Source organism: Nicotiana tomentosiformis, chromosome 1 (assembly GCF_000390325.3).
Source record: "Nicotiana tomentosiformis chromosome 1, ASM39032v3, whole genome shotgun sequence".
NCBI lineage: Eukaryota > Viridiplantae > Streptophyta > Magnoliopsida > Solanales > Solanaceae > Nicotiana > Nicotiana tomentosiformis.
In genome coordinates, this window is record NC_090812.1 from 117810679 (window position 1) to 117819289 (window position 8611).

General features: G+C 29.5%; 1 long non-coding RNA gene across 2 annotated transcripts; it reads left to right on the forward strand.

The window, feature by feature from the left end:
• The first annotated feature begins 4798 nt into the window (after window positions 1–4798).
• On the forward strand, window positions 4799–8144 carry LOC104101494 (uncharacterized). Of its 2 annotated transcripts, none has more exons than XR_004508331.2 (3): window positions 4799–5759; window positions 6980–7190; window positions 7903–8144. It is a non-coding gene; the product is annotated as an uncharacterized lncRNA (long non-coding RNA). The 2 variants fall into 2 exon arrangements; XR_687504.3 differs by having other exon boundaries at window positions 7908–8144.
• Window positions 8145–8611: the final 467 nt, after the last annotated feature.

Sequence of the window (8611 nt, forward strand, 5' to 3'; positions counted from 1 at the left end):
TTTTGGTACGGAGAGCGAGAAAATTTGAACACTGCATATGTCAGAAATTGGAAGCTGCCATCTTATCCCCATTAATTTAATAATATTTTCGTTTCTAATCGTACCACATTGTCTAAGATATATAAACAGATAATCTGTTTAGATTATTTTATGCATATATGGGGTTCCTCCAAAGTCCACACACATGTTTCCGAACCCGAATCGTCTCCTATATTAGGCTGTAGACTCAAAATCATCCCTCTTCTTGCACTTAAATATTAATTCGTTTTTTCTCGTTTCCAAACACACAAACTTTGGTGCTATACATTAGTCATCACAAATTTCTCTTTTTCTCCTTTTAGTATTTGTAATCTTATCCATTTGATATCCAAATAATGTTTTAATCCACTTAAACACTAATGTTTTTGAAATGTCTATTGGCTTTCCGGTTGTACAAGCTCTCCCATTCAGTTCGAAAAATATGTGCGCATTTTCCTTGTACAATAGTTCTCTTTCTAGTACTCCCTTCTTCTAAATTGAGGTGTCACACTTTTTGAGTAATTATTACAGGTAAGAGTTAGAAGTTTTTTATTACATATATCTATACTATATTAAAAGTACGAAAACCCTTAGTGAAATGTCGTTTGTCTTTTTACTCTTAAAAAATTAACTTTACACTAGATAAAATTATAATTTAAGTTGCCTTCCTAATATTTAGGAATAAACATTTAATTACCATTTATGCTAATTTTCCTAAAGTTAGAACTTTAAAATAAACTAGAATTTTATTTGTTAATCTTTCCTTATTAGATTGTATTACAATTTTATTTGCAATAGGAAGACGTGATTTTAATACACTAAAGATTTGTGTTTCAAAAGGAAAAACAATAGTAGCTTTTTACCACGTCTAATCTCCGTATCATTAGAATTTCAAATTAAAACGCTAAAAAACGAGAGAAGATTAATCAAGTACACTACTGAATTGATTAATTTCTATAATATAAAATAACTTACATATCTATCTATATTAAAAGCACGAAGGTCCTTAATGAAATATCGTTCGCCTTTTTTACCATTTAAAATTAAACTTCACATTAGACAAAATCGTAATTTAGTTATTATCGTAATATATAGTACTTTGAAATCAACTAATTTGGTTATAAAATCTTTCTTGTGTTGAATTATGTAGGAAGTCTTAATATTTAGGACTTTAATATAAATATTAAATGAAGTTCGGTGCACTAAACTCTCCATATGTGCGGGGTCCGGGTAAGGACCGGACCACAAAGATATATTATCTTTTACTTATATTGTTTGGAGAAATAACATGATTACATTGTCTTAACATAAATATTGTTTGAGAGAGATAAAAATATTACACTTTCTTTTGCTTATATTTATTTATGCCAATTTCTATATGAAATATGTTGAACTTATAATTCTAATGGGGGATACTATATATTCTTACTATTAAATTAAGATGTATGTACTTAATTAACTATTTTTCTAATAATTAAATGTAATTTTTAAATATTATGCGAAAACATCGATGAAGAGAAAAAGATGTTATTCGAGTAAGAAGGAGTTTAAAAAAATATCTCTATTTTCTATATCATTGTAAAGGCACAAATCCCGAATGTAAAAAATAAATAAATTATTTTTAAAATTTTTATTCAATAACTCAAATATATTATTTAATAATATTTACGTAATATTTTAAAATTATATACCCATTAATATAGGTATTTGCGCGTACCTTTAAGACTAGTTTAAATAAAAGAGTGTCCAAAAGTACAAAAAGGGTAATTCGTTGAAGAACTTAAACTTTTATTTTGAAAGTGGGTCCCATAACATACTTATGGTAATAGAACACTGAAAAATATATAGTTAGAAAAAGAAAATAGAGAATTATGTAGGGAATAATTTCCACTCTCAGAGAAGTGACACAATTTAGGGATATCCAAATAAAAAAAGCAAAGTTAATTAGGACACACCACAGGGCAAAAAAACATAACAAGAATGTGTTCGAACCAGACGTCTGCATTTTGAGAGATTGTTGTCTACCACCAAAGGTTATGAGCCTTAAATAGAAGTCTCATATTCGAATGCGGAATGAATTTTTTTTTTGATAGAAAGTACTTCTATTTTTAATGCACCTTACATAATGGGAATATGGTGCGACAATACGAGTATCGGCCATTAGATTAGAAATCAAAGAAAAAGAAATTGTGTTGTTTTAGCTTCTTTAGAGCGCAAGTCAAAATTGGACTAGTAGAGGGAGCAACTCGCATGTGCCAAGTGATGCAAGTCGTATTGCAAGAGGATCTAATGCCATAATTATGCCACAAGGGGATTTCTGCAAAATGCCTAAGTATATATAGATGAATTTTAGTCTCCTTACACATTTTTACCTTTTTATTATTTTCGTATAAGGAGATTGAGACATAGAAAAATTTGTTCGCACTTGCAGTTTATTTTAAATTAATAGATCCATGATATGTATTTATATAAAATTTTACCATATAACTGTGATTGAATTCTATACATTCTTACCTCATTTTTATAACTTAACTATAATAATTTAATATAATTTGATGTAAATATTGCATGCGAATAAATATTTTTCCGATAGTGGGTCATTGATGTATGTGATAGGTTAAATCTAGGAATTTGTTAGTCTTACTCTATAGAGTATTAAAAATTTGGTTACATGTGATATCCATTGGTCTGTCCAAACTTGGACAAGAAAACAAAGGATAATACATGCCAAAGTCACCGGACAAATTGTTTGTGTTTGTCATTCGGAAGAATCAAGGATGCAATTACAGTACCTAACTGCAGTACACCTAAGGGTAAAGTCACTGTAATAACATTTGGATGTTCACGAGAATGAGACAGCCTTATGTCAAGATATATTATTTCAAGAATATTGGGTATACTATTTAACATACTCAAACAACGGATTTCATGATTCAACATTAATCCTGATATACATATGTATAATATACCAAGAATGTTAGAAATACCGTAATTCAACAGTAATCATGGTATACCAATGTTTAATATAAGGAAAATACTGGAATACCATTTAACATACTCAAACAAAGTATATCATGATTCTATAGTAATTATGGTATATCAAAAAATAGTATACCAAAAATACTAGGAATACCATGATTGTCGAATTATAGTATACCAATGTGTAGTATATCAAGAATATTGAGAATATCATCTTTCAACTGTAATCACGGTATACATATTTGATATACTATTTGAAATACTCAAATAAAGTACACCATGATTCAACCTTAATCATATTATACCAATATTTAGTATACCAAGAATATTAAGAATACCATAATTCAATACTAATCATGGTATACCAATGTGTAGTATACTATTTAACATACTCAAACAAATTATACCATGATTAAATACTTATTATGGTATACCAATATATAGTATACTAAGAATATTGGAAATACCATTTAACATAAACAAAGTATACTTGTTGAATCATGGTATATTGTATAGTATACCTCATGAAACATTATACAATATACCAAGATTTATTGTGAATATCATTTAACATGATCAAACAAAATATACCATAGTTGAACTGTAATCATGGTATACTATATAGTTTACTTCGTGTTATACTATGTTTATCATGAATATTATTTAACATACTCAAACAAAGTATACCATGACTAGTAATTACAGTATACCAAGATTTAACCGTAATCATGATATACTATATTGTATAATATACCAAAAATATTGAAAAACATTAAGCATACTCAAACAAAATATATTATTGGGTATTATACTAAAAATATTGGAATACCATTTGTAAGCATTCTCAATTTTTTTTTCTTGAAAATTTAAGATCCAAATCAGTAGAAATATGATCTCATATAAGCTAGATAGTAATGATTGTTCAGGAGATAATCTCGAAATTTATGTTGATATTTTTATTTACTTTCGGTAATCCTTAAGAAATATGACCAAATTTTCTTAAGATTTTCAAATGTATGATATTCCTAGGTTTCTTTTTCAAATTTTAACTTCTAATTTTTAAATATATGTAAGTATTAGTATTACTTTACTTCATAAAAAATGTTCAAAGAAATTCTAAAAAAGAGCTTGAGATTTCTTGTATAGTCTACATAAAATTAATATGAAAAGTGAAAATAAAAATAAAGGTTAAGAGCTCTTCCACGAAATAACTTTGTAACTACCAAATCCACCCCCTTCCACTTCGTACAAAAATTCTCCAACTTTTTCCTTTTAGCTACTCGTTTTCTCTCTTACGGGAGTCAAGAATTCAATTAAAAAAAAAAAAAAAAGAGGAAGAATTCTTTGAAGTTCGAATTCCTCTCATTGTGGATATTCAAAAATTAATATGTTAATAATAAATTATTCAAAGTTTATTTCTAAATAACTAAATTGGGTGATGATTAAAAAAATATGAATGAAATTGGATAAGTGAGGAAGAAGAAGGAGAAGAAAATGGTTGAGCGGAAGGGAGGACAGGTTTATTTAAACTTTATTTCTAAATAACTAAATTAGGTGGTGATTTAAAAAATATGGATGAAGTTGGATTAGTAAGGGAGAACAAGGAGCACGCAAAGATGGTCGATCAAGGGCAGATTTGTCATTATACCTTCCATTATCTTTGTCTTTTTATTTTATTAGAAAAGATATAATAGTCGACCAAGGGTACCTTTGTCATTTGCTTCTGTCATAAAATCTTTTAAAGCACTTGTTCTCACTCCATGGTCATTTTTATTTTTTTCATAAATCTAGATGTATCAGTTTTTTCATTCAAGCAACAGACACAGCATGAATTCAAGAAACATCGATTCTTTCATCGGTTTTCTTCTGGCTTTCGAGGACAGCTCTTTGAGCTCTCTTTATCTTCTCAGCAGCTGAGTGTTGCAATTTCAGGTTATTTCTCTCCCAATTTTTCCCTAATTTTTTTCCGGTTCTCTTCTAATCTTTTAACTTCATGTTTGTTGTTGGTTATTATTCTTCTTTTTTCGTCCTTAATCTGCTTCCGTTCTGTCTTTCCAATTTTCATATATGGTCTTCACTCGACATTTTCTATCTATAGATGGAAGGAAAGACTGGAACTTTGAGTTAAAAAAATACAGGAAAGATATTAAAGGAGAAGGGTTTGTTATGGGTAAAATATAGGAGTGTCTTTGGAAGTAGACAATGATAAAAAAAAAATATATTATGGTAGTAATTTCATTTGCATTAAGACCTTTTTCTGAATTTCGAAAATATCCCTTCAAATTCAGTTAAAGGAATAGACTAATGATATTCGTTTCTAGATAGAATAGCTGTATTTTTTTCAATTTGATTTGACTCTTTGGGCCAGAAATTGGAACTCTTGAACAGTAAAAATGGTGATCTTTTTTGCTATGGGTTTGAAAGATGATTTTCCGGATTCCCAGGTGTTGGAAATTAGAAATATAAACTGATATAAACAATAAAGAAGTTAAGATCACCTTAGGCTTTTTTTCCTTTTATATTTTTATTAAATTTTGTTTCCTAGTAATAAACTTCTCATATTTTCCAACAGATACTTATGTTTTTTTTTTTTGGGCGTTTATCACTTTTTGAAATACCATGGACTTCTCAGATTTTTCAATAAAACAATAATAGTTGTATCTAATTTTTTTTTTTTCTTTTCCACTGCTTCATGTACCATGTTACTTCATCTATCTTCGGCATCTCTTACAACGTGACCAAAGTGGTATCTGCGTTATCAGGTACTTTTCTGTCAGTTGGCATACTTTTTTTAAATAATTTTCATATTGATTTTTATTCAATGATTTGTACTTTCATTTCCTTCTTTTTTGAATTTGTAAATGAAAAGGATTAAATATTAATGCCTTTGGAATATGATATAGGAGTTCACTGACTTTTCAATTCTTGCACAAGTAAAATGGGATTAAATTCCTATGATAATTGTTGAGTAGAGATTAAAGATGATACCGAAGTAGAGACGTACTAGAGTGCTTGTGCATCTGTTTAAATATTGTAGTCACCATATTCTATGAGGTGAAAAGTAACATATCATAATAGATGTAGGTAGCCATTGTGTATTTCCCTACGTCACTCTTTCTGGACTAAATTCTGAATGATAAAGTTTAATTGTGACTGTACAATTAACTGTTTTGATGTTATTGCTGCAACTCTGGCTTTCTGACAGTATATTTATGCAGTATGGTAGAAATTGAGATGTCACGGCTTATATTTCTACTGCTGTCTTCTTAATACTAATCTGTCAATTGATTTATTCAGCTATTAAGGTCATTCAATACTTTCTTTACGTACTCAGCACAAAGTTGCATTATACTCCGAAAGCTCGAGTTGCAATGACATGCTCCACTTTCTCTAGGAAAGCTAGAGTTGCAAATGCCAAATGACATTTACATATTTTAATAACAACTACAATGCATTCAAAAGTGCTGCATCTTGTGTTGTACGCTCTTTGACAATTATCAGTTTTCTTCATGGATTACATAGTAACCTAAAGAAGCTTCTAGCATTGATAAACAATTGTTAATTTCTCTTTCCTATGTTATTTCTGGACTAACAATATGCAATATGCTATGTGAAATATCAGTACCATATAACATTCTACTTTGTTATATTACCGGTAAATCTATTCTCCTTCAATTCAATGGAACTTGTTAACTCATATAAACCTGTTTACGCCAAATAGAAATAACACTATGTTATGTATTTCATCACTTTCTAAAAAAAAAAAAAAAAGACCCATGTTTTGTATTTGATAATATTTTTAGGAAGCTCTTCTGCCCGATCCAGTGCAAGATTATACTTAACCTCCACTTAATGATATCCAGGAAGATTAGAATACACTCTTAGTTGCAAAAAACTATAATGTTAATTGATTGCTCTTTCAAATTAAAGCTGGTTAGATTCAGCAATTTTAGTAGTAATATTTTTCATTTGCTGATGCCAGGTGTACGGAAGAGTTCCCTCCAAAGTTGTTGTTTTTTTATGGTGATATTTTCTTGGCAAATGATTTTATATTTCCAAAGTATATCAAATTTTTAGTCAAGGGTTTATCTCATTCATCTTCTCCAGATGTAAGATGTATTGTTGTTTGAATCCACCGCCCTATCTAAGAAGTTTCAAATGCAACATCTTCTCATGGCATATTCTCTCTTTAGGTAAGGAGTCTCTCATTATGGTTTACAAGAGTTAATAACTCCAAAATCTCATCAAGTAAGAGTTAATAAGTCTAGAGCCTCATTAAGAAAAAGTTTCTCAAGATACAGTTCTCTAACATGATGATTCTTTTTCCATATATGCAAGAGTTACCTTAAGAATTTCTATACAAATTCATTTCCCTTTTATGATTCAGGTTTAATATCTTTTGTCCCATTTTTATACTCTTATATGCAAGAATTACCAAGAAGTTTAAACCAGCAAGTTGTCATAAATAAATTTGCACTTGAATTCTTAGGTCGTGTTCCCGTGTACTCTTTTTTAAATAATGCGATGAGAAAAAAAGTACCAGTGTTAAGCATAAAAGATATAGTCAGTTAATTTATCTGATTTGTTTCACTTGATTTCATGAACCATTTTTACCACTTTGTTGGTCTACATTTTAGGGAGAATGCACAGAGGTAAAGAAAGGTAACATAAAATAGTATGGGAGATAAAGTAGAGAAGCACTAAGCTTTTTAATATTATTCTCGGTATTATGTTTTAGTACTCTGATTTCTCTATCGAGTATTTTCTTTAGCTTCATCAGAAGGTGAAATAATAACACGCTTATGTATTATTCCCAATTTTCTGTGAGACTGAAGTAGGAGTTATAATGTGATAATCTAGAAAGAATCGAAACCACTTAGATATCTCTGTTTCTGTTTTGTGAAGGGTAGACACTTGAGCAAATACATTCAGGCCCCAGGGAGGATTGTGACACTTCATTTTTCAGAAGAGTGCCACAGAGGTTTTGGAGACGTCAAGCATGTAGTCGAAAAGAATGTGCCTACTTTTTAACTTTTTGTTGTTGTAAGACTCAGAAGATGTTCAAAAAGTGCACATGCAAAACGTAATATCTGAAGGGAAGAACATTAATTAATATTTTGAATCATTTCAGATAGTGAAGTTCCGAAGAGTTTTATTTTTATTTAAATTGAATTACTGCCTGAGCGTGGGAATCACTATGAAGCTCGAATAGGGAATACGTGCATTACAAATAGTCAAATATAATTACTCTTTCACCTATCTCTAAGTATTTTCTTAAACAACTATCGTGAGAGTCAAAATCAGGTTGCATAAAGGTAGAATCACCCAGCTCTGTATCACTAAAATCAAAGTTCTACTTTTGAGCCCCGAAGTTGTTTCTTAACAAGGATAGCAGAAATTTTATTTTGTCCAGGTGAAATGTTCCTTACACTTTTACGCAATTCTTTTTATTTTTAATGGATGGCATATTCATGTTCCATGCTTTCTCTTTCTTTTAGAATTCTAGGACTATTCATTAGTGTTACTTTCAGTTTTTTTCCTGGAAGCATCTTCTAAGAGAGGCTTTACTGCCACTAGGCAAATTAATTTGAAAAATTAGTGTTCAATTATCTTC